This window comes from Sinocyclocheilus anshuiensis, unplaced genomic scaffold (genome assembly GCF_001515605.1).
Source record: "Sinocyclocheilus anshuiensis isolate Anshui unplaced genomic scaffold, SAMN03320099.WGS_v1.1 scaffold396, whole genome shotgun sequence".
Lineage (NCBI taxonomy): Eukaryota > Metazoa > Chordata > Actinopteri > Cypriniformes > Cyprinidae > Sinocyclocheilus > Sinocyclocheilus anshuiensis.
Window position 1 is genome coordinate 390,868 of NW_015558623.1, and position 26,431 is coordinate 417,298.

Here is a 26,431-nt window from a genome sequence, read left to right on the forward strand (position 1 = left end):
CAGTAGCATTTACAAATAACAGCGTATCTAAAAGTATGAGACAACAACAAACAAAAAACATAGGCCTACCATTAAAAGCCGTGCTTGCACAGGTTCTGCACGATCCTCTTCAATAATATCCTCTGCTTCTCAATCTGGCTCAAACTGATAAGCGATATTAACGACGCCGTTGTTTACAATACAACCGAAGCACATGCCGCTGAGGTGAGGGGCGGGACGCTTAGACGCGCACTAGCGACTATGGAGCCAATCACACACTGGGCTAGCTAACCAATCAGAGCCCATCGCCTATTTCTGAGGGAGGGACTTCATAAAAGAAGGAAATGATCAGCACGTTTCTCAGAGAAGGGACAGAGTGGTGTGGAGTAAAGGTAAATTATGTGAAAAATAATGCGTTTTTTAAAAAAACGAAGCATTAACACGTTAGACTGAACCCCATAAACACAATCAAGCCTAGAAAAAACCCAGTGAACCACCCCTTTAAGGCTTTCTATAACATATTGGTGAATTGTCAATCAAGCCTAGAAAAAAAACAGTGAACCACCCCTTTAACAATTTTCTGTGACTGAACAGCTCAGAGTAGTTAAAACTAAGATCCTCTTTCAAACAATTATGACAAGAAAAGAGGCATTATTGTGCATTTTCCATTTTTTTTGTATTATTGAAGACGTTTTGAGGTAAATGTGAGAAAATTAAAGAAAATTGGTGTGGTTACAAAAGCTGTCATAATGCATCCAAACAGCAGTTGTAATTTAACTCTTTAAGAGATGCAAAATATTTTATATCTGTATGAATTGTGTTTAGAATAACTAAACTTATCTTGATTTTTGTAGAGTCCATCAAACTGATTAAAACATTTGAATTGAATTATTAAAGGAATACTTCATGCAGGCTCATGCTGCTCCAAACACGCATGACTTTCCTTCATCCGTGGGTAAAATTTAGGAGAGATTTTAATGAATTATATTAGTCACTCTTTTCCATGCAGTAACAATGAAGGCTCAGGCCTTCAAGTCTCAACAAGGATGCAAAAAGCAGCATTAAAGTATCATAAAATTCAATTCATGAGTTATATTTCAAGTCTTCTGAAGCCATGGGATAGATTTGTGCAGTGGCGTGCACAAATCAGGCGCACTTGAGAACTGGATCAGTTCAATTCATGAACGAATCATTTCACATGCCTTCAGAAGATTTAGAGCTTTTGAGTCGTATTGACTACTTGTGATACTTTTAATACTATTCAGAATAATACAGTTTTTCTTTTTATGTTTCACAGAGGAAAGACTCTACGTGCTTGAAATGAGGGTGTCTAAATAATAGGGGCATTTTCATTTTTGTGTGAACTAATCCTTTAAGACAGATTGTTTATTGCTTCTCATTTCTCTTTGAATTGAGAACATTTAGCATATTTTTACCATGAATATTAATACTTCTAGTTCTAGTCACCCATCTGAATATGCATGTCTATAATCGGTTCACAAAGACACTTTCCGAATTCTTCATTTCCCTTGACTAACATGTTTAATTCTTTTTGAAGCGTAACAATCATTTGCTTGTTCATTTATGAGTCACTCATAGCAGGACAACTAAGTCTTTCGAACAACAAGCCTCTTTCACTGAATAATGCTTTACAATCGGTGACCGAATCTGCATAATTCGCATCTCATTGATTTGTAACTTTGTTGTACCTATATTTGTCCAGATTTAGATCCGATCTGGCCTGTTTTTTGCATCACTTGCAGCTATCGATGACCCTGGAAAAGTGGCAATAACCGCAGGTCTCCCGTTCAAACCCCAACCAGCTCCACTGTCACTATCAATCGCATCAGCGTCGCATGTTTGTTTCCTGTCGACCGGTATGCGGTCTACAGACCACAGAGGGTTACGGGGTTATTGAACACGACTGGTGAGCGGAGCCATGCCAAAAAGTGTGACTGCTGCCAAAGCGTGCGCCTTGTGTCCCATTTTCTCAGGGGGGACAAAACAGACATGACAAGGCAATCTCCACACAGTCAGCGTTCCCGTGGCAACCACAGTCAGGTTATTTATCTGCAAGGTTAATGGGATTATGGCTGGTAACAAAGATAGTGGATTGAGACAAACATGTGCCCGTCGGACTGAAGGGAATGTGACACAGAGTGGTAGCTGTTGAGCTAAATGACTCAGCTAGCCCAAACAGATGGTGTTCAATACATACATGAGTCATAAAACAGTTCTATGGCCTGCGTTCCTGGATTTTCCCTCCAAAAGAGATCTGAATGTGGCACCGCATATTTGGAAGCATTTGCATCATCTTGCCTGCGGATGTTTTACTCACAGTTGATTTTGATTTTCGCTTCTTTGTGCTTCTTCTTCTGTTACGTAACGCTGTAAATATGTGCCAGAAAGTTCCATTTTTGTCTCATTTATCCATAGAACATTGTTCCAGAAGTACATCTGCGTACTCATTAGCAAACTTGAGACTCTTTTCCAGTAAAAAAAATATATCTGAACATAAAACATAAAATGACTTAAAAAGAAAAATTGCAGAAGATATTAAAGCATGATGTTTTTCCCCCTTATTTTAAGCAGAAATCTAATTAAATTTAGCTACATTTATGCTCAACAGAATTAAAACTATTTGCCAATGATATAGTCTCTGAAAACAAGTCTTAATATCTTACACAATTTGATATATAAAGAAAATGTCATGCATATAGCATGCTTTTATTATTATTATTTTTATTTTTTTTGCTGAAAAACAAGATGAAACTACTGATTTAGAAAATGATTTATGCCGTGGACTGAGACTTCTGTCATTTTCAAAAGAAAAAAAAACTGTTTCTTTTTCTCCTAGGAACAACACTTCCAGCTTCATGTTTTTGTAATGTTAGACTTTTGAACACAGATGTTGTAACTGTCATCTTGTGGTTCGTAGTCACTTTTTAGAGAGTGTCATTGCACCTATCTTTACAGGGAGCTCACTCCTATGAAAAACAGCTAAATGTCTTCTGAAATTGAATTGAAATTTCCGCTAGAGCATAGTGCATGTAACCAAAACGTTTTTCCTCCTTTTTTTTTTTTTGCAATATGGCAGGTCAAATCAAACCCACCTGAATTCCAATTACCGTCTTTTCAAGAGACCATTATCACGGATATGCACTTACTTTTTCCATCAGCGATTTGATATTTAGAGGCGTTTGCTAAGGCAAGCATTGCTAGGGCCATAATATTATAGAGACTTTTTTGACTAGGGCCTGTAAGTAACTACCCTAGCAACTGCATGCACAACATTTTGCAACATTTTTCTAATTTATTTAGTGTGATGCTTGTTAAATAAGACTTAGGGTGCTTTCACACCTGGCCCGTTGTTTCGGAACCTGGCGCGTTTCCCCCCTTAGCTCGGTTCGTTTGGGCATATGTGAACACGGCAATCGCGCTCGGATCTGCGCCAAAACAATCGGTCCGAGATCGCCTGAAACGAGGTGGTCTCTGCTCGATTGAAAACGAACTCTGGAGCGGTTCGGTTGTAGTGAGAAAGCAATCCGATCCAACGGACCAATTAGGTGCATTTTAAAAATATTTTCCCAATCAATCCTGGACTCCCGCTCAAAATGATAAATTATTATAACGACAGCTACAAAAAACTCAACAATAAGCCCGTGAAGCTGTTATCGTTCCATCCTGACGGATGACAGCCGTGACAGCTAAGTAGAATCCCGGAAAATAAACCGTGGAACTTTGACCAATGAGAGAACAGTTAATAGACATGATCAGACGTCATTTTACATGATTATACATGAAGAAATATAGATAATTCCAAAGGGGCTTTCAATTCTCTTGCATTTGTAAATGTGTTTTTGATGTTGAATTTGGATCTACGGCCTTGTATTGCATTATTAGTATTTTTACACTATCCAGTCCCTCATTCCCTTCTTTCATTCATAAATTCAGGCCTTAGGGCAACACAAACAGCATAATAATCCTACAGTAGATGTGTTTTTATCATCAATAAAATAAGTTACATATAGCCACTTTCAGTTTCAGTCCCTAGTTGTTTACAATTAAAGTTAGATTAAAAATAAATCAGATGATGATATAGTTGTGTATCTCTTTGCATTGCCAGGCCTGAGATAGACGGGGAAAAAAATGTTTGTTTCGTTCTCATTATCATTATCTCGCTCCTCCTGTCTCTTTCTGGGAATCAGATCACGCAGAATTAATCCAATTAGTGTCTCTGTTAATTAGCCTGCTATTCCAAGACTGAGATATAAATTAGAGCTTTCAAATTGTTTGGTGAGATTGTTCTGAACACTAATTAAAATGCAGTGCAAATTATATGAATTGGCAGGACATAAAAGATGAGCTATTTCTTGGGTAAAAGTAGTCTGATTTAACACACAGCTGCAAGACTGCAAGTACTTCAAGTCGCCTATTGAATCAGAAGCAGTCTTTTATGTAGATGAGGCTGTTATAGGTTTATTGATATTTCTGTTATATACAGAAGGCCATGAGGAGTGTAATGGCTGATAAACGGTAATATATATGGAAAGGATGATGAGTCGGTCAACATGTAATTATCCAAGTCAATTTATTCTAATATAACTTTTATATATTGCAGCATAAAACGGTTTTATATAGGAAATTTGTGCATTTGATGGGTAAAAGATGTCAACAAACACAATGGCTTGTTACATGAGGTGTATTGCATTGACTATTCACACCTGTATATATGTTAGTGGAGTTTATTTGATGCAAATTCACATTTAAATTCAGGCAAATCTTAAGCTGATGGAGCACCAATAAGAGTGGAAGTATTGCAGCGTAATTGCATCTCTCAGGGAACTGTTTGAAAATACACATAAGTAGTGCACACGTCTCACTCTGCCTTGATGTTGGAGTGTCAATGAAAAATTCAAAAGGGCTTTGAGGCATATATCATCATCTTATGATCCATACCGATGCCCTTAAATGCGCTGAAATGTATTTGATCAGAAATTCTCAACAATCAGTGAAAGGTAATGAAGCCATCAGAGTGTAATTCATTCATTTACTCTGAGAGTATATAAAAAAGCACCGTAAAAGTCTCATCCGTAGCTTTCAAATGTCATTCACACTTGCATATTCAAACTGGGTTGAAGGGTATTTTTCCAGTTAATAACTTAATATTTCATTAAGTTAATATTTCATTCTGTTCCTTGCTTTAATGATACACTAGCGTTCAAAGGTTTGGGGTCAGTATGTTTTAATGTTTTTGAAATAAGTCTCTTACCGAGGCTGTAAGAGACTCTGTGCAATTTAAAAGAACTGTATTTAAAATCTTAATTCCTGTGATGGGAAGGCTGAATTTTCTGCAGCCATTACTTCAGTCTTCAGTGTCACATGATCCTTCAGAAATTGATCTAATATGCTGATTTGGTGCTCAAGAAACATTTCTTTTTTTTATCAATGTTGAAAACAGTTGTGCTGCTCAATATTTTTCAGGATTCTTTGATGAATAGAAAACAGAAAATTAAAAAAGAATAGCATTAAATATCAAAAGAATAGCATTTATAAAATCATACTAACCCAAAACTTTTGAAATGTCGTTTCTAGAGCTTGACAGCAATTGGTCACAGTATGCTTGCATTGTACAGAAAAGCAACATCAACAGTCAAAAAAATAAAATAAAACACACATACACACACGCACACACACACACACACACACACACACAAATATGGTTAAGTAGGTACACACATACACACACACATATATATATATATATATATATATATATATATATAGAGAATTATTCATTCCGGTGTGTTTCGCTTTTAAACACGAGCTCTGTCATATTCTGTGATTGTCTCTGAAGAGGGCGAGCCCTCACATGTAATGCGCTTATGTGAAGTACAGACTGAACGGAATGTCAACACATCCCACCGCTGTATGGCCAGATGAGACGCAAACTACGTTTTCGATGGATGAAGACTGCAATCAAGGTAAAGACGATTGCGGTGGCGTACAGGAGTCGTACAGTAATATATATATACATTTACATTTAGTCATTTAGCACATTAAATATACCTTTCCTTATATTCATCTTTTGTATTCTACGGAAGAAAATTATATAGGTTTGGAACAACATGAGAGTTCAACCACACTCTCATGTGGTTCCAAAATGACTTTTTTTCTACTATGCAGCACAAAATAAGATATTTTGAAGAATTTTCAACTGTTTTTGTCTGCATAATGAATATTATAACAGTAAGGGCGAGTAAATGATGACTGAATTTTATTTTAATTTTTGGGTGAACTATCCATGTAAGTCCCGTTAATGATTTTGTCATATCTCCTCTGATGTTTTTTCTCAGTCTGTGAAGAAGAGTTAATAGGTTTCCTCTTTGTGTTGCTGAAAATTTGTTGTGATTGAGAGAGTAAGACACAAGAAGACACGACAAAACTGTCAAGCTATCGCCTTCCCTCAACACATCTCTCAGTGTGATGCGATGAAAGCTGTTGCATCTTGCAGCAGCTTGCGTGAGCCACGTTGTCTGAGGTGACCGGTCGTCAGATATGTATACGGTCCTTAAGAACAAAGTGTTGAAGTGAGAGAGACGTTGAGCGACTATGATGACGATTCACCGATCACCCTGACGTGGTGGATGTAGTGTCACTCACAATTGAAGATGCCGGCAGAGCCAGTTGTTTAGTCTGTGACATGGAGAGATTAAATGGTTCATTGAAGATTTGTGGACTGTCAGTTGGACGGGCATGGATGCCGTGCAGGAAATACCGTAGGCCGATAGCTTAGGATGAGAACCGCATCTTGGTCTTTTCACAAAGGAACCCAGATGACTAATTAATTAAGAGATCAGAAAGCGGAGGGAATTCGTCTCAGCTGTGCGCAGGTGTTTTAAATCTATTTCAGAGCAAATGGTGACCTGCATTGCTGTGGGGGGCTTGTGTAAAAGCGGGATGAATCTGGAGGAGAGATTGAGTATTCCAGGTGAAGTGTCTTTGTGCAGATATCCTACCCCTGCTGGGACAAAAACCGACAGCTGGTTCAGGCACACTGTGCCAGCACTTAACAAATCAGAACACAGGAGTCTGGCCCAAGGAGAAATCAATGGGGAGGTGGAAAGCAGTAATCCAGCATCCATCTAAGAATCATATTAGCACCGAGACTCTACGCCTGGGTGGAAAAAACAAGTGGCTGACTGTCGTCTGAGCTTCCAGCCTAAAAGCATAGACGCAGAACCCTGAGGAGATACAGTAAAAGCCAGGATAACCCTCAGGATGTGTTTAATTGGCTTCTGACATTGGGGGAAAAACAGTGCCAGATTGTAGAATCAATTCATCATTTTGGACTTGGACAACCGTGTTGTCTGAATGCAAAATATTCACAGCTGAAAAAACCAGTTGCTTTTTCGTTGCTGGAAAATTGATGTCAATTAGCAGAGCTCCGAGGAGATTTCTGCACCGTAGCGGCGGGCCAAGAACTTTGGAATGACCTACTTGTCCCCTCATTAATTGGGTAAGAGGAGTAACCTTTCCTTAAAAGAGGAGAACCGTGACTACTTCTCTCCCAATGGAAAGTGATCTGACCTTAATCTGTCAGATTGAAAAAAAAGAGAGCTCCCCCATTCTCTGGTGGTCTCAGTGTTCCTGTTCCAGAGACCTAGGTGCTGGGTTGAAACTGGTCAGGGCATCTCCGGTAGCTTTCAGTGTTTGATGGCTTGGTCCACTAGTGTTTTGTTTTATTTTATTTTATTTGCATTATAATGCATTTATCTGTACATTTAGGCATTATTCAGTCACTGTTTCTGAAGGTTACATCAATACACAAGTAGGTGGCAACAAGTGATTGTCTTTATGAGTGAATCATTGAGTCATTCAGTCAACCCAATCGCTTCATTCAAAAGCATCGATTCATTCAGGAACACAACAAGTGATTGTCAATGAGCGAGTCATTGAATCATTCACTGAATCAATTAATCAAAAAATCGTTGATTCTTTCAGGAAGGAAGATGAACGTCTGTGCTGTGTTGCTCAGAGATGCTAGTTTGATCGAATGATTCTACTTTGAATTTATTTGGAACTATTTTCGTTAATGGAGCAAAACAAATACGTAGGGTAACTGGCAATTAGGGCTGGACAATAATTCAATATCAATATGTATCGCGATATAATTTTTTTCAATAACGGTGATATGATTTTTAAACACATTTCCGATATTTCGATATACATTACCAGTGTTTCCCATACATTGAATTATTTGTGGCGTTTGACTTCATTGAATAAACATGAGCACTGCACATTTCAAAATCAAAACAGGGCACGGGTGTTTTATATGAATGTATCTCTGAAGGAAACCGACTGTCCAGAAAAGTTTCGATGACATTTTCATTTTATCTGATAAAGTAGCGTTCATGCGCAGAGCTGCTTTGATTACAGCTGTTAATGGGGAAACCACTAATTTTATCACTCTAAAAGTGCCTCCTGCTTTTCAATAATAAGCCCGTCTCCAGCAACATGTTTTTGTTGTTGCTCAATTTTTTTTGTTTTCCGCAGCAACTAAGAGCACTTTTCATACTCTTTATCCTGGCTGAAGCACATTTGTTTCAATCTATAAAAATAATCAGCCTACACTTCGAGTCTAAAGTTTTTTAACAGTAAGATTTTTAATGTTTTTTTTTTTTAAAGAATTATCTTCTGCTCACCAAGGCTGCATTTATTTGATCCAAAGTACAGCAAAAACAGTACAATTTTGAATTATTTTTACTATTTAAAATAACTGCTTTCTATTTGAAAGCAGTTATTTTAAATCTTCAGAAATAATTCTAATATACTGACTTGCTGATTATCAATATTTTAAACAGTTGAGAATATATTTTTTTAGGATTCTTTGATGAATAGAAAGATCCAAAGATCAGCATTTATCTGAAATTTTTTTTTTGTGGGGGGGAATTATAGAAATGTTATTTAGTGCTGCAATTTTATTTTATTTATAATACTTTTATTTAGCAAGGATGCTTTAAATTGATCAAAAAGATTATAATGTTACAAAAGATTTCTATTTCAGATAAATGCTGTTCTTCTGAACTTTCTATTCATCAAAGAAACCACTTTTGACTGGTAGTGTATGTCAGCCTATAGTTTGATATAATGTAAACATTAATTTATTTGTGCTGTTTCTTTTTCTTAACTATTATATAGTTTTATAGGAGGAGGTTTCATAGACTTGCAAAGTTAATTTTTCATAAGTTTGTATGCACAGACATCTGTTGTGGGCATTCTTGGCAGTTTTTATGAGGCTTTTTTTTAAAAATAGTGTTCATATCGATATCGGAATTATATCGTATCGACCAAAATTATGAAATATATCGTGATATAAATTTAGGCCATATCGTCCAGCCCTACTGGCAATATTAGTGAAATATAAAATACTCAATATTAACGTATTTTTGTGTAAAGTGTGCACTACTAGCGTTTTTGTCTGTTTGACGGTGTTTGATTTGTTTGGTTGGTATAAAAGCAGTTTTCCATACTCTGCTGTCCACCTACGAACCATGTCAGTCATACAAACCAAACTCTGACGGACTCATGTCTCTCAGAATATCAACAGGATGTCATACAGTCTATCGACGGGGAAAATAAGCACGACTGAGCTCAGCTGGGAGTCGGCAGACTTTTAGCGCAGAAGATTAGAGACAACATCATTCTTGACACCACGATCAGACCCTCAAGCTCGAGGGCAAATCTGATGTGCCATCTTTGAACCTACAGCATAAAATACTTTGGTTATAACTCAAAAACTGCTTCAAAATGCAAGTCCATTTTTGACTATGCTTTTGATTGGTATGCGGTCAGTGTGTACACAAGATAGCGTTGTGATGGCAACCGTGCTTCTGTTGGACCAATCCCATGAGGTTTTTCTCCTCTCTTCCCACTTTTCACTATCTAGGCTGGGAAGAATCTCAGCACCAGCAGTGCTGATGATAAAATTATAGCGGTTAGTTAAATTTCGTACCTTCTTGTGACTAAGAGTATTCAGGTTGCCATAGCAAAGCCTGTTTAATCTGACTCTTGGAAAACAGGTCCCAAAATTGGAGTGATTAGGTTCAGGCGCCCCATAACTGCTCTTCAGAAATTATAATAACATATTGCTGTGTACATTTGTCCTTTCAGGAAGCTGAAAAATGGTGATTAAAATTAGAGTTTTCCTTTGTAAGATAGTTTGCACAGATTGTTAATGAGAAATGCACTTGTTTTTACTGCTCTTAAGATTCCCATCCAGACATATAGCTGTTTACCGCAACCCTCATGTCACAGATTATTATTCATATACTGTGTGCGAGACTTAATTTGATGCGCAAAGCATTAAGCATTAGGAGGCAATTTATATACACCACTATGACATGGACTCTGATACGTCTGCCACCACTGGTAATGAAACCATTCATCAGTTTAGCGCTGCATGTTTGCAGAACATGTGTGCTCATATTTCTCTGTCTTAGACCAACACAGATGGCTGATGAGTATCAAATTGATAGCTCAACAACATCACGAGAAGAGGGATTTATGTGTAGAAAAAGTTTGCATTGCATTTGTGTTTTGCTAATTCAGATTTACATTGCAAATATGTACTTTTCCTCAACTGCTAGACAGAGATGAGTCAATGTTTAGTCAACAGAGGAATAACTTAATTCTGTCCTGGTGTGTGACATGATGCACTCTATCTAAAACAGCATTTTGCAAATTCAGTTTTGTTTTTTAAAGTTTTAATGATTAGTCATTCTATTTAAATTTTTTTAAGAGGCCTCGTGTTAACTGAGAGACTGCTTGAAATATTTTCACTTTTAAAAAGTAATTTGCCACACCACAGGACCTTTTAAAATGGCCTAGTGAAGGAAAAAGGTGATTAAAAAGTGTGAAGAAATGCTGTAAAATATATACTTTCCATTACATATTAATAGAAATTTTAACCTAAAATCATGATTTTAAAAAGGACTTTATACATTAACTATACAATTATATTTTTGAATGCTTAAATGCCTCATAGTTTATGTTAAGGTTAAATTAATGGTGCTGCATACATATGTATAATATATAACTTGAATGCTTTTGAAGTTGCTTTCAAGCATCCGCCAATGTGTAAATGTGATGCAAATGTTAAGTTTCTTGTTTATTCTTAATTTTTCTTTCACAGGCACCTACGGACCACGAAGGTGGCCCTCTGCTTATCCAGAATGCGGGGAAAGGAATCAGTCTCCAGTGGATATCCCAGATCAAGACACCCAGGTTTCTCAAGAGTGCCAGGAGCTGACCTTGGATGGCTTTGAAAGCAAGTCGTCAAACAGGACCACCATGAAGAACACAGGCAAAACAGGTTCGCCAAAGAATGAAACTCTTAACAATACTCATCTGCTTTCGTGTCAGAACTTTGACCATCATTGCACTCTTAGCTTTAGGCCACTTAAATGTTAAAAATATTTCCAAATAATTGCACTGTAAGAAACAGTTTGCAAGTGTCCCATCATGACAGACAGTTGCATCGGGTCTGAGGGAGTTTGAAAGTCAAAGCCCAAGCAAATATCATACATGCTCACTGCCCTCACAACATTCCTATAAGATCTGTTTTGATGCCTTGCAGATGTGGAAATATGAGCAGCGTTATTTTTATTTTTGTTTGTTTTTTTAAGACTTAAACTCAAACTTAAAGTTTGAGGTTTGAGGATTTTTTCAAATGTTTTTAAAAGAAACCTATTATGCTCGCCAAGTTTGCTTTTATTTGATCAAAAATACAGTAAAAACATTCATTTTCTGAAACATTATTAAAATTTTAAGTAACTATATTCTATTTTAATATATTTTAAAATGTAATTTATTCCTGTGATGCAAAGCTGGATTTTCATTAGCCATTACTCCAGTCTTGAGTGTCACATGATCCATCAGAAATGGTTCTAATATGCTGATTTGGTGCTCAAGACACATTTCGTATTATTATCAATGTTGAAAACAGTTGTGCTTAATGTTTTTGTGGAAATCTTGGTACATTTGCATGATTCATTTATGAGTAAAAAGTTCAACAGCATGTGTTTGAAATAGATTTTTTTGTACTAAGAATGTAAAAGTCGTTACTGTCACTTTTGATCAGTTTAATGGAACCTTACTTAATAAAAGTATTAATTTTTTTCAAAAAAAGAAATCTTACTGACCTTCAACTTTTGAATAGTAGTGTGAATGCATATGAATAATTTGACTGTAATCTATACTGTCATCATCATCAAAAAAAAAGAGAAAAAAATATATTTTTTAATTATTGTAATAGAAAAATGTTCCATTTTCCAAATTTCCATAGTCTACTTTTTGCGTTTTCTTTTTTTTTTTGCACTCATTTGTAGGAAAATCATCCCTTTTTGGCCTACAAACCTAACACTAGCCAAGGATGATGGTGCGACAGCATTCTTTGTGCATTTCGAATGTTGCTTTCTCTTGGTTTTAATTAGGAGTAATTTTGAGAATGGCACACTGTAGAGTGCTATATTTACTCCTGAGAAGGTTTTTGGGAATGCTCGCCAGGACCATAAACACGCTGTGGCATAATTACCATAGGAGCTTTTTCTACTGTTTACAGAGCACAGCGTTAGATCCTTTAAAACCCCAGCATCACGAGCGTCTCCCGTGTACCACAAGTCTTTAGCCCAGTATGTGCAAACAGCGCTGTGTGTATTTACCAAAAGATCCCATCTCTCCACAAACATCCCTCATATTCGCCTAAATCTGTTTGTTTGTTCTCACCCCCCAACACTTTAGTTTACTTAAGAATTAAACCAAGATCTCCACACGAGAGCTTTTCTTGTGTTAGATGTTCCTGAGTGGTTCCTTGTAGTTCATCCTAGACTCAACAAAGGACTTGAATAGTCCTTGACCAATCGGCATAAAAAGTGTTTTATGAAATGCAAACCAATTAAAGTAGCCATTTAAATCTGATTTGATGTGAAATATGTAATTGTAATGTAATTGTAATTGTTGCTTTCTCCTATCCAATCACAAAATGCAGAGACAATTATAAGCTATTTGTAAGGTGATTCTAAGTTGAACATTCAATAAATGCATTGTAAAGTTGATGTTTTTATGATCTGACTGTGAACATTTTTAATGTTCTGATTTATTAACAAATAACAATAGGGTCAGTAATGCTGCAGATGATGCTCCTATTTGACTTAATTTACAGTTAAATGGATTCAAATGTCCAGAATGTTTTAAAACAGCATTGCATTTGACCAAGATCATTAATTGGCCATGGAAAAACAAGTTCTATGAAGTAGTTATCCTGTTTCTGAAGAGACTACCAAGCAGAAGATATTTCAATTTGTTTACCAATCCAAGCTTTAAAGAGTCAAGAGGTCATCTCTTAATGCGGTATAATGTGACGGTCTGTGCCAGGAGAGCCCATGGAGATCATTTTGATGTGTCCGCTCTGGCCTGCAGAGTACACACTCAGTTTCTTCTGCATCATTATTTGTTTTAAAGGTCCTTTGTCAACATAAAAAAGACAAAATTCCTCTGGAGCATTTTACAGTCTGAAGAAAAGTGGGATATTGAAATGTGTATATATATATATATATATATATATATATCTGCCTACATTATCTGTTGTTGAATTGCACAGCTTAAAAAGTACATATACTTGGCAGTCTTAGTTTTACATACTACGGCTCATTAAATGTAAAATAAATATTTATATTTATTTGTAAAAGTATTTAACTCTCTCATCTGGTCTTCTTTTTCATTCCAGTGTCTATTGTTCTGAAGAATGATTACTTTGTGAGAGGGGCCGGCCTACCTGGACGCTTCAAAGCAGAAAAAGTGGAGTTTCACTGGGGCAGCACCAATGGATCAGCTGGTTCTGAGCACAGTATCAATGGAAAGAAGTTTCCAGTAGAGGTGAGTGTGTCACATTATCGAGCTACACTCAAAAAAACAGTTTCAGTTCCATTTATTCAGTGCAAATTTAAGAGGCCTTTTGTATGGGTCATTCCATGTCCACTCAACCAGTGGTCCCCAGTTAAGTCGTTTTTACCCCCCTGTAATCTGGCTCAAATCTCAGGTGAAAACTGTCATTTTGACCCCCCTCTACAAAATAGTGGATTACTCAGTCAATATACATTCATGACATTTAATATTTTGGCTTTCATCACTACACGTTTATCTTTCTTCAGAAAAAAATATTGACAAAATCAAAAATTTGAGCTGGGGAAATTTCTGAAATTTAGTTGATTTTACACAGAATGACCCTATATGTTAGTGCCATCCATACAGCTCTGGAAACCTGATCAAAATCAAAAACCCTGTTCACAACAGTCCCTGTGAATAGTCCTTAAACCACCCACTTTCACATTTAAAAAAATCTTATTAGGAATGGATTTTAGACGAGGAGGATAACATTACTAAATGAGTTTCTTCAATAAAGTTCAAGGATTCCACCTTGACTTGAGTAGGTTGAAAGTGGAGTACTAATCTGCACTAATTGAAGAACCTCTCAATGAAATTGGGATCGATGCGTTTTATTGACTTGATGGTGCAGCCGCTACATTTCACTGAAGAGCAAGGATATTCAGCTTCCTTCTCACCTCAGAGTGATAACTTTTAAAATGATTTGAATTCTGGTCTATCTATCCATCCATCCATATTTTAAACATTTTGTGGATATGAGAAAAGAAGTACTGAGCCCCAGTGCTCATCTCAGTCAACAATGACGAAAAGCCTTAAATCTTTAATTAAGTGTAATTCCTTTCCATGCCTTACAGGGTACTTGTTTTTAACAACCATACAGTTCAAAAAGTGTCTCTTTTGCCTTGCAGATATTATTTTGTGCAAGATTAGTATTAACTCTTGATAGTAAACCTTCTCCATTTGCCCTTGAAAACACTGGATGCACATTCAAGTTTGAGAGCTGTGCGAGACAGAGTTAGGTGTAAGAAATAGTGTACACTGCAATCATTTTTTATTTTGAGTGCATAGCCAGAGAATTCAGAATGGACCACTGCATTCAAGTTAAATATTGTTATGCAATCACACATTATATGCTGGAACATGTTAAGTCGAGTGTATGCTGGCCTTTTTTTTGGTTCCGCACATGGTTTCTGTCCCATTTTGATTCACTGACTGAACGTGTTTGTGTTGTGCTTTACTCTCGGTCACCATAAACTCTGTATTGGCTCTTGGAGGAAGCTAATTGGCTAATGAGGGTTAGTGATAAATGAGTAATATATCTCCCTCTGTGAAGACACAATAAATGGACACCATTAAAGTCTGTGATTTAAAAGAGGCCTGAAGGAGACTGATTGGTTTTCATTAAAGACTTGAACTTTGTTCTTTCTTCTCTTTATTAGCGGCTTAATTCATTGTCCACCCCTTCTGACATTGTCTGGTCTTAATTACTTTGTTTGGAGGTTAGTTATCTGTTGCCTAGCTTTTGCCTAAAATGCCCTGGGTTCCTTTGACATGTCTGTTGCTTTGCCAAGGGTGTACCAGTCTCCGTTACAGAAATAGCTCTTTATTTCATTCCATTTCATTTCAGTGTTCCAACAAGGTCAGAGTATGTGCAGAGTAGAAACGAATGCTAACTTTTTGAGCCAAACCCTACTGGCATTTATCCATGATCTAGCAGTATTTATTTTCTATCAATACACTGTCTACACAACAACAATTTAGAGGATGGGAAAGCAAAATCATTTGTATTCATCAGTCTAAGTTTGTTGCATTTGTATTCATCAATCTTAAGTTTGTTGGAAATTAGCTGGCACAGAGGTCAGACGACCTGGGCTGGCTCCACCCCTCTGGCAGCACTTTCTCATTAGACGAATCGACTTCGCTCCATAAATCCCATTTTACACCAAAATACAATTGATGTGTATCCGTACACCACTGGATAGCCGCTAAGCATTATCTAGCGATTTAAAACCCAAACGCACTGAAGACAGAGACTGAGAAGAGATGCATCCAATTATCTCACGACGACTTCTATTGACCTCTGGCTCAAATCTGGCACAGTAAATTAAACTACAACAGCAATAATGTTCATTTTATTTTTTTATTTATTATTTATTATTTTATTTTTAGTGTTGCTTGCCAAGGCAAGCATCAGCATGAATATTTAAATGAACTCTTAAACCGAAGTATTAAACTTCAGCACATACTGTTTGCTTTAGATGTTAAACCTGTGAAGCCTGACATGAAATGATAGTTTTTTTGGAATAGTTGGAACAGTTTATTGAAACTTTAGATCAAATATTTGTTTAAAATACTAAAAAAAAGGGTGCACGTGTTTTATGTTTTGTATCACATTTGATGCATCAGGCTTTTATGGCTTAACCCTATAAAGCCTACTGTATCATATTTGAAACATGAATCTAAGGCCTCTGAATTATCAACATAATCAAAAATCTTCTGAATGCAGTTTTGCCCTCTGACTGATAATTCATACTTTTTTAGCATGTAAAAGGCCTTTTAATATACTTCTAAAAATGTCCGCCTTCAGGTTGTGGTGCACATGTAATTTTTGCTATGAAATCTTTAATGATTTTTATAAAGTAAACTTAAGAATAACCTTTATTGGACTGAAACAACTTGGGGTTACTTGATTATCCATACATAATTTTTTAGAAATATCTTGCTATAATGTAAACAGAGGTTTGATAATAAAATTATTTAAATTAAAATAGATATATAAAGCATTTAAATATCATCTTAAGGCATTTTTGGGAGATACAGCGTGATTACTGTTATTTATATGCATTTTATGCAAGTAATCTGTTCTCTAATTGATTTAAGTAGGCTGTTGTCTTTACAAAATTGCATATTATTTCTCACTTTGGGCCTCTGAATAAAAGTGAAGTGTTTTTTCCTCCTTGAGATTGAGCTGCACATTCTCACTATATCATACTATTTAAGCGTATCTCAACTCGTGCATCTTTTTGAGGAGGAATGTTCTTTAATTTTTTAAGTGATCAGACTTGTGTTTTTTGTCTGGCTGATGATAAAGAAAGTGAGCAAATCCATATACCTACTATAAATTCATATCTAGGGACCAAAGTGTTAGTATGCAACTACAGTACATAAAAAAGTGTTAAAAACCACCCAGAATGCCTTAGCAACCACATAACAGGCCAATATTATATCTGTAACCTGTTTGTTATGTAGTTTGTCATATTTTTTACCATGCATGTTTTACTATAGCAAATTTGTCTAGCTTCTAAAAGGTTGAGTTTGATTGGATATTACACAAAGCCTCTGCTTTATTTCTTAAAAAAAAAGTATTTTCCTGTCCTGAAATGTAAGATCATATGGTTAGCCACATTTTATTCTTTGCATTTAGCATTGCTTTCTCTTTTCCTGTCTGCAACCTTATCAAAAGAGACTGCCTCGCCGTCAGTTGAGAAGCACTGGTCTAACAAAATAAGAGCTTGCTATTTTTCTTACACGCACCATTAAATGACCAGGGAAATGTGCTACAGCGAAGTCCACAAAATAAAATGAAGCGAGAACAACATCGGCAGGCAAATAATGCTGCCACATGAAAGGCTGCCAGAAAATAAGCTCAATTGGAACGTGATTGTCATAGCGAGGCTTAATCTTATTCCCTGCATTTCAACGATCTCTTTCACGATTGCTCAGCTGCTGTGAGCTTCGGCATGCCATTCATCCCGCTTTCCTTTCTCCCCTTCTCTGTCTTTGTGCGATCATCCCTGTTTTTTCTGTAATAGTAGATTTAGCATTTATTTGACACATGGCACTTTGTGCGTTTGTTCAGAGACAATGTTTAAGGCAACAAAGACATGTTGTTTATTGCGCCGCGCTGAGGGGATTTGCTTCCGAGGTTCGCTTTCTCCCCAAATCCGTCCTCAGAGAGAAAGCATATAATCCTTAGTTGTCTCAGATGTCAAAATGTGGAGTGATGAGAGAAGTAGGATATGCCAGATATGCCGTTATTGTGTGTGTGAAGATGATGAGAGGAATATCAATTTGTGAGGATTTGACAGCATACTGTACCAATTTCGATACCACAATGCTTTGTGTTTACCAAACAGGAAAGTCAAAGCAGAACATTAGTATGAGCTGTTTCAAACCCTGTCAAGTAAGAATGCAGTTATAAAAACATGTTCTCATCTCTTTGCCTCATAGATGCAGATTTATTTCTACAATTCAGATGATTTTGACAGTCTGAGCACCGCGATAAAGGAGAGACGAATCATCGCTGCCATGGCTGTCTTCTTTCAGGTGAAGATCTTCTTTGATTTTTTGGGGGGATTTTCAAATGTTTACCAGCCTGTGAAACAGGGCTTTATAGATCATGATACCAGAGACAGAGAGAAAGAGACTAAAAACATCAGATAGATTTGGGTTGGGCCCATGTAGCCTCAGGGCCTATTTTCACCATTAGCAACAGGTAGAAGAAAGCGCAGACATCTTCTGCTACCCTCTAGCCATCTTTCTCTCTCGCTCTTCTCACAGTATAATAGAATAAACTTGCTTCTTGCTTCAGTTTCAAAGAATAATGAGAGTCCATGGGGCAAGGCATTGCAATGGGATAAAAGTTAAAGTACAACTAAACTGCTTCCGAAGTGTATAGCTGCAAGACTTGGTGAGTGACTAGCATGATGAAGCGGCCTTGTAACCTTGTCTCTTCAAAGGTTCTTGCAATCTTTATTCATTTATGAACATGTAAACAATGACATGACGTAATCAAGAGGTCGAGATTTGGCTGGTTAGCATGGCTTCTTGTGGTAGATGTAGTTAGCCATGTATTCTGATAAAATTATTTTAATATATTAGGGTCATTATTGTGGTTTATGGATAAAAGTCTGATTATGCAGGCCCAGATGGGAAACAGAAATAAAGTCTGCAGATTATTGTAGGCAATCTGCAGATTTTATTTTTGCTTTCCATCTGGGCCTGCATAATCAGATTTTATCCTCTAGAAAAGAAGTCTGACCACTGAAAGGATGATTTAGACAACTTTACAGCTAGTGTAACTCATTTTACTGTTCATAAAGTTTGGGTTTGGTAAGATTTTGTTTTATGTTTTTGAAAGTCTCTTCTGCTTACCAAAGTTGCATTTATATGATCAAAAATACAGTAAAAACATTAATACTGTAAGATATTATTACAATTTAAAATAACTGGTTTCTATTTTAATATGTTTCACAATTGTATGTATTCCTGTGACAGCAAAGATGGTAATGTGCTGATTTGGTGCTCAAGAAACATTTATTATTATTGTCAATGTTGAAAACTGATTTTTGTGTGGAAACCGTGATGCATTTCAGGATTCATTGATGAATAGAAAGTTCAAATGAATAGCATTTATATGAAATAAATCTTTTGCCACAATTTAATGTGAAATATATATATATCATATATTGCTGGGGTATATTTGTAGCAATAGCCAAAAATACATTGTATGGGTCAAAATATATATATATATATACTTTACTAGCCCAAATATAAGTGCATAAATGCAAATGCAAGCTTAATATTTCTGCTTTTTGAAATGCCTTGCTTCATAGACCTCCACTGTAACTGCATCACTGCCAACATTTTTCGTTCGTTTTTACAAACTGAGGGACGAGTTGAAGGTGAAGTGACATAACAGAGCAAAAACATACCATTATGCTCCTACCAGCATTGTCTCCTGTTTGTTTATTTTTATTTTTCTTTCTTTTTCAACTGTGACCAATGTTCTTATCAAGGGTGAAAATGGCACAATTTCCACGGTTTTCGTAATGATTCAAGCCAAAAAAAGAAGATTTGTGGTGCACAGCCTCAGTATTCAGAGATGTCATATGAATGTATAGAGGAAAAACAGGCTTAACAGGTCAGCGTGATGATCCGTGAAAATAACATAAGCTTTTTTGCAGCGCAGCACCACATTCATTCCCCTTCATTCACAACATGCTTTGCACACTCACATACAGTAGGTTTTACACACCTTAACTAATTTGACAGGCCTATCCTTCACGCTGAAAGTGGAACGCAGGTGTGTCCTATGTTTATCCATTGTCAAACGCTGAAAGAATAACCTATGTCGGTGGACTTAAACTCTTTCGCCCACTTGTGACAGCGTTATGGCTTACCGCTATTAGTGCTTAGACAAATGGTGTCATGTGGTGTGTGACATGTCCGTTCCTTGGGGTATTTATATAGTTAATCGATGTGGAGCTCCTGTATTGGTGGTTCCCTTGGGCTCTTTTATTGCCACCTAGTGCAACCAAATGAATCCTCAGAGAGCACGAGTGAGTATATTTCATCTCTGACCTGAATGAGCTTCTCCATCAACCTGAATAAAAGGTGCTTATGTCAGCGTGCTCTAGTTTTTAATGTTGCATAAGCAGAGAACATGGGAAACTTATGTTCGATAACAGCAGGATTTAAATGCAGCTCATCCTTTTTGTATTTCTTTAACATAGAAAAGCAGAATAATCGCTAATTTCATGCCACATTTTTCTGTTTTTTTTTTTCTAGGTGGCGAAGAAAGACAACATTGCAGCTGAGCCCATCATCACAGGTCTCAAACGAGTAGTCCATCACGGTAAATGTTGCCATATAAACAGCTTTCAGAGTGCTCAATTATAATAAAAGGAAATAAAAATAAATAAATGTAATAAATAATAAAAACTGAGCATCTAAGCCTTAGCACAAAAGATGTTTTCTACCAAGAACCATTTTTTGCTGTATATACAGTAGGGCTGCCCCCGACTAAAGATTTTTCTGGTCGACTAGTAGTCGTTCATTTTAAGCATTAGTCGACTAATCGCACATTTATTAATAAACAATTTAAATCATTATAATGAGCCTTTAATTGCCTACATAGACTAATAAGCGCTCAAGCACACGCATAAAGCTTGCCCCAGCGCACCGCAGAAGCTATGATTATGAATGTGTCAGGGAAAAACAGTAAGACTTAACATCATGATAATTCATTGATCAACTAGTGTTTTCTGTATTTTATAAACAATTTAAATCATTATAATGAGCCTTTAATTGCCTACATAGACTAATAAGCGCTCAAGCACACGCATAAAGCTTGCCCCAGCGCACCGCAGAAGCTATGATTATGAATGTGTCAGGGAAAAACAGTTAAGGAGGCTGCATTGACATTTTAATAATTTATTGATAAACTACTGCTTTTTTTGTTTTCGGTTTAAGAGATGAAGTCGACGTAACTCATCATCTCCGCAGTAGTGATGTGCCTGTATGCAAATCCGAGAATATTTGTTTTCCATTTGATTTGGTTCATTTCAAAGTAGACATTTCACTCTCTTCAAGGCAAGCATACACGGAGTTTCGCACTCAAGTTCACGGAGACCCAACGGCAGAAAGCGCATCCTGTTTGCTTTCATTATTTTACAAAAGCACAATGATTTGTTGTTATTGTGAGTGCACACAAATGCAAGTAGACCTTTTACAGATAAAGATGTATTACTCTTATCTGTATGACCAGAAATGAAGGAGTATTTAAAGAGCAAGTGAGCGCACCGGCGCCTCCATCTGTCCCGCAGTGAGTGCGCTTCTTCTACACTCCACACAGATACTTCAATAGCGCACATTTTTCTAGGTTAGCCTAACATTAGATTGAGAGGTCATGTAAAGTTGATAATACTTACATGTTTCAGATGATAAGCCATATTTGTGGTGGATGAATGATAGGTGAGCGTTTGGATGTCCTGCCCAATGTAGCTACTGTATTACCATAGACTAGCCGTTAACGATCTGTCCGTCACAAACTGCGTGACTTTTTTTTTTCTGCGCCTAAGCGACTAAAAACAATTTTGGTCGGCCAAGCCTCTTCTGGCCGACTAATGGTTAGTCGACTATTAGGGGGCAGCCCTAATATACAGTTGGGTATATGGCTCTTTGGAGATTAAAAAGTCAAAGTGTTGCAATATAGCTACACTTTATAGCTAAGCAATATATAGAACCAATACAACATATTGGTTCTAACAGAGGAAACGTGAAGTTTTTCTAGGTTCTTGGAAGCAAATAGACAGTTTTCTAAAAGAACCACGAATTTCAAAACGTTCTCTTTTGGAATTAAAAACATGGAATCCACATAATGAGAAACTAAATATGAATTTCGAATTGTCTTTTTTTATTATTATTATTATAGTTAACTACTATGAAAACATTCACTACTGTTCAAAAGTTTGTGTCGGTTAGTTAGTTTTTTTTTTTAATGACTGCAAAAACAGTAATATTATGAAATATTATTGCAATTTAAAATATGATTTCTATTTTTAATATATTTTAAAATGTCATTTATTTCTGTGATCGCAAAGCTGATTTTTTTTTCTGCATCATTACTCCAGTCTTCAGTATTATATGATCCTTCAGAAATCATTCTAATATGCTGATTTGCTGCTCAAGAAATACTTCTTACTATTATCAATGCTAAAAACAGCTGTGCTGCTTAATATTTATGTAGAAACCATGATACGTTTTTCAGGATTTTTTGATGAATAGAAAGTTCAGAAGAACAGCATTGATGTGAAAGACAATATTTTGTAACATTATAAAGGCCTTGACTGTCACTTCTGAGCAATTCCATGCATTTTTACTTATTAAAAGTAGAATTTTTAATTTTTTTATTTTACTGACCCCAAATTTTTCAATAGTAATGTAATTGTAAATTTTATCAAAACTCTATGCAAGGTCCTAAAAGTTTAACATGCAATCGCCGCATCTATTGTTCAGAAACTTGGCCCACCCAGTTACAGTCTGGAAATAAAGAGAAAGCTGGGCATACCAGAATACCAGAAGAACTAACAATAAGATAATAAAATGTCACCAAAACTTGTGCTACATATCTTGCTGCCTCATAGTACTTCAGTCAGGCTTAATAAGATCTTCTTCAGTCTTGGAGTGTTTATTCTGTGTCTTTTGTTTAACAGAGAAGGAAACAAATCTTGGTCCATTCATACTGAGGGATCTGCTGCCATCATCTTTGGAAAGTTATTACCGCTACACCGGCTCGCTCACGACACCTCCCTGCAGTAAAGCCTACATGCACTTCACATTCATATGATCATGTATCACCTCCAGCTGTGTGCACTATGCTTGAAATTGGTCTGCGTTCATTCTCCTGTATCATATTTGTACCATCTGCAAGCAAGCACACAAACAGAAAATATTACACTAGCAATGTGACTCATCTGCTGTGCGCTTAAATGTTTCTGGAAATGAAACGGTGCAGATGATTTACTAAACAAATTGATGCATGTATATGTATAAATGTGTTGTAGATATATAGTATCATTACATTGAATATAATGAAGTGCTGCTGATTTTCACCACTAATACTCTTTCTAAAATTATTCTAGGGATGCACAATATATTTGTGACCATATCAGTATTATCCAGTATTAGTGTTATTTATTTATTTAATTTGGTAGTTTTTTTTATTTTATTTATTTATATGTAATAATTAATAATGCACATTTAAATAATAAACACAATATTGTTAAATAGTATTATTATTATATAAAATGTAATAATAATAATAATAACAACAACAGTGTATTATTAATATTAACATTAATAATATATTATTATTAATTATATATTAATATATATTATTTTCATTATTATTATTTTCATTATTTACTTATTTACATAAAATTGTTAATTAATGCAAATAATATTGAGGTTGATAGTAATGATAATAATTAGTAAGAGTAGTAGTAGTAATATGCAGAATTATAATAGAAATATCATTCACAATTTCTAAGCAATCAGACTTTTCGTCCTCTTAACCACATCTATGGCCTAGCAAGCCTCCAAAACCAAAAAATCACTATACAAATTTAGTATAATAATTTATACACTTTTATGTTGATGTATGACTTATTGGTAACTTAACTCTGAATAAATCATATTTTTTTCGCACAGAATAAAGCCACAAAGTCATGCCCAGCACGCACTTCTCTCCTTTCTACACCCTTTTTGCCTGAAAATAAATTCATACATTCCCTTGCAAAGACAACCTAAAAATGATGAAATGAAAAAGAAAATCATGATTAAACTCGTGGATAATGTTGTACTTTGTCTTTCTGCCTCTGTAGCTGGAGGCGTTCTACTCCATCTTCACCACAGAGCAGCAGGATCATGTGAAGTCCGTGGATTACCTGAGGAATAACCATCGGCCCACTCAGGATCTCGACAGCCGGCAGATCTTCAAATCGGCTCTGATGGATGCTTGGATGCCCGACCTCATGACAGACAGCATGGCCAGCGCTGCAGACTCAGAAACTTCTCGAGGTATGATGGCTTCCTTCCCAAAACTGGCCTGACCAATCAAAGAAGAAGCAAGAAGAATGTTTTCTTTTTATTCCTATGATAATACTAACGATACAACATAGACTTTCATAGTCTTCAAAATGATCCTATCATTAGGAAATAGTAACAATGTCCATTTCAGGAAACAGTCTTTATGAATGTAAACCACTGGAACTGTGGTTATTTCTCTTGGCTAAAACTGTAGTGCAGTTTTGTACTTCATAGACGTCTTGTTTGGGTTTCTTCTCATTCGTCTCATGCTTGAAGTGCAAAGCTGGTTGTTTTTGGGATATCCATTGCTCTTGAGACAGACTGAATAAATAGGATTTATTAATGCAGTGACTACAGCAGCGCAGCGCTCTGATCCGAGCCAGTAACTGGGGGACGCTGTACTGTGTGTGTGTGTTAATGATAGCATTGTTTTACTCTCCGGCTGAGGGAATTGATTGCTATTGGTTGTGATGAAGTCTGGAGTGATGCAACATAGCCGAAAGGTGGAATAATCATCATTAATATTCCCTCTAAAAATAAACTCGTACAAATGAACACTGTGTGGCCAAATAGCAGTAAAAATGGCGTTTTCGAAAGCAAGCGGTTGTGAAAACCCTTTGCAATAATGCATCATTTTATCATTGTGCTTACTTTTTTTCTATTTTGGTTTCAGATGCTTTCTTCCATGGTGTTTTCCTTGAGTTAGGGTACACTTTTGACTGCTTGCTTTTAAAGAATTAGCACAAATGCAATGTTTTTGTTGTGAGAATTATTAGATATGCTCAGATTAGTTTGATATGATATTGTTATGTAGCAATCAACAAAACCAATCCAATCTCTACATTTTTACATAAATTGTAAGAATGATTGCCTTGTCAACCTCCACTCACAAAAACAGATTTAGTATTAATCAAAATGAATTAAAACATTTATTAAATGTAATAATTAAATATGTTCAATAACACAAATGTATCTAATCCCATTTTATTAACTGATGTCTTTGCTGCTGACCTTTGAGGGTGTAACGGTACAAAAACATGACAGTTCGGTACGTACCTCGGTTTTGCTGTCACGGTTCGGTACAGCATTAACGGTATTAATTTATTAATTTAATATTTAATTATTAAATTTGATGTCTAAATTCAGCTTTAAAATAACAATAGCACACAACTTCTGGGCTTTTAATTATATTTACTTCATTAAGTGGGTTGCAAAAAGATACAAAGCTCATATAAACTTTGTACAAAATATTACAAATTTAGAACATAGAATTATTACATTTTCTGGAAGACAAACAACTCCTTTTACTGACCATTGGTTGAAAAATAAATAATGAATAGTTCATTTTTAAACCATACAGTGATATGTTATATGTACATGTCAAGCACAGAGAGTTACTGTCGCTATACCCAGCGCTGACATCTTAGCTTGTTGACTACATAGCCCAAAGAACTGCCATGAGAATAGAGTTAATTTGAATCATCAGACTCTGTTATCTCTGCCGGACAGTAATGGCGGCAGTCATTAGCATGCTGATGATTGAACTGATGAAAATAATGGGCTCTCGCTGAGTCACCCGTGCTAACAGAGCTCTCAAGGCCGACTTCCACAGCAGATGCCCTTTCACTAATCACCAGAGCATGTGAGCGAAGCGGAGCGGTGTGACGCTCCGCTACGTTTTCCGCTCTATGGACGTGCGCTCCACTCAGTCCACTCCGCTCCCCGCTCCGCTCACGCTCCGCTCACATGCTCTGCTAATCACCCCCTCATCCTCGTTTCACTTCTTGTGTTCTTGCGATCTGCCTCTCGTTTCATAGACGTGTTTATCACAGGCTTGTTGACAGGTCGCTAATGCTGATACACACCAGGGCTCCAGACTGTGACTAAAACGGTCGCATTTGCGACCAAAAATATTAATTTGCGAGTGAAGTTTTTGCTGAGGTTGCCACTGGAGACTAGGCCTATGTATTAACATGTTATAACTTAAAATTTTGTAATGCTTTTTTCCTGATTGTTTTGCGATCACATCTTTTGTTATGTTCGCATATTAAACTGAGACCATGCGCATCAAAGTTTTAGTGGAAAAAATATTTTCAAACAGTCCTCATCTCTGCCGCACAGCAGCATTGTCGCACAC

At 36.3% G+C, this 26,431-nt stretch overlaps 1 pseudogene; it reads left to right on the forward strand.

Annotated features, from left to right (window-relative positions):
* LOC107680709 (receptor-type tyrosine-protein phosphatase gamma-like) overlaps positions 1–26,431 on the forward strand; it is a 100,873-nt pseudogene that overhangs the window by 46,765 nt on the left and 27,677 nt on the right.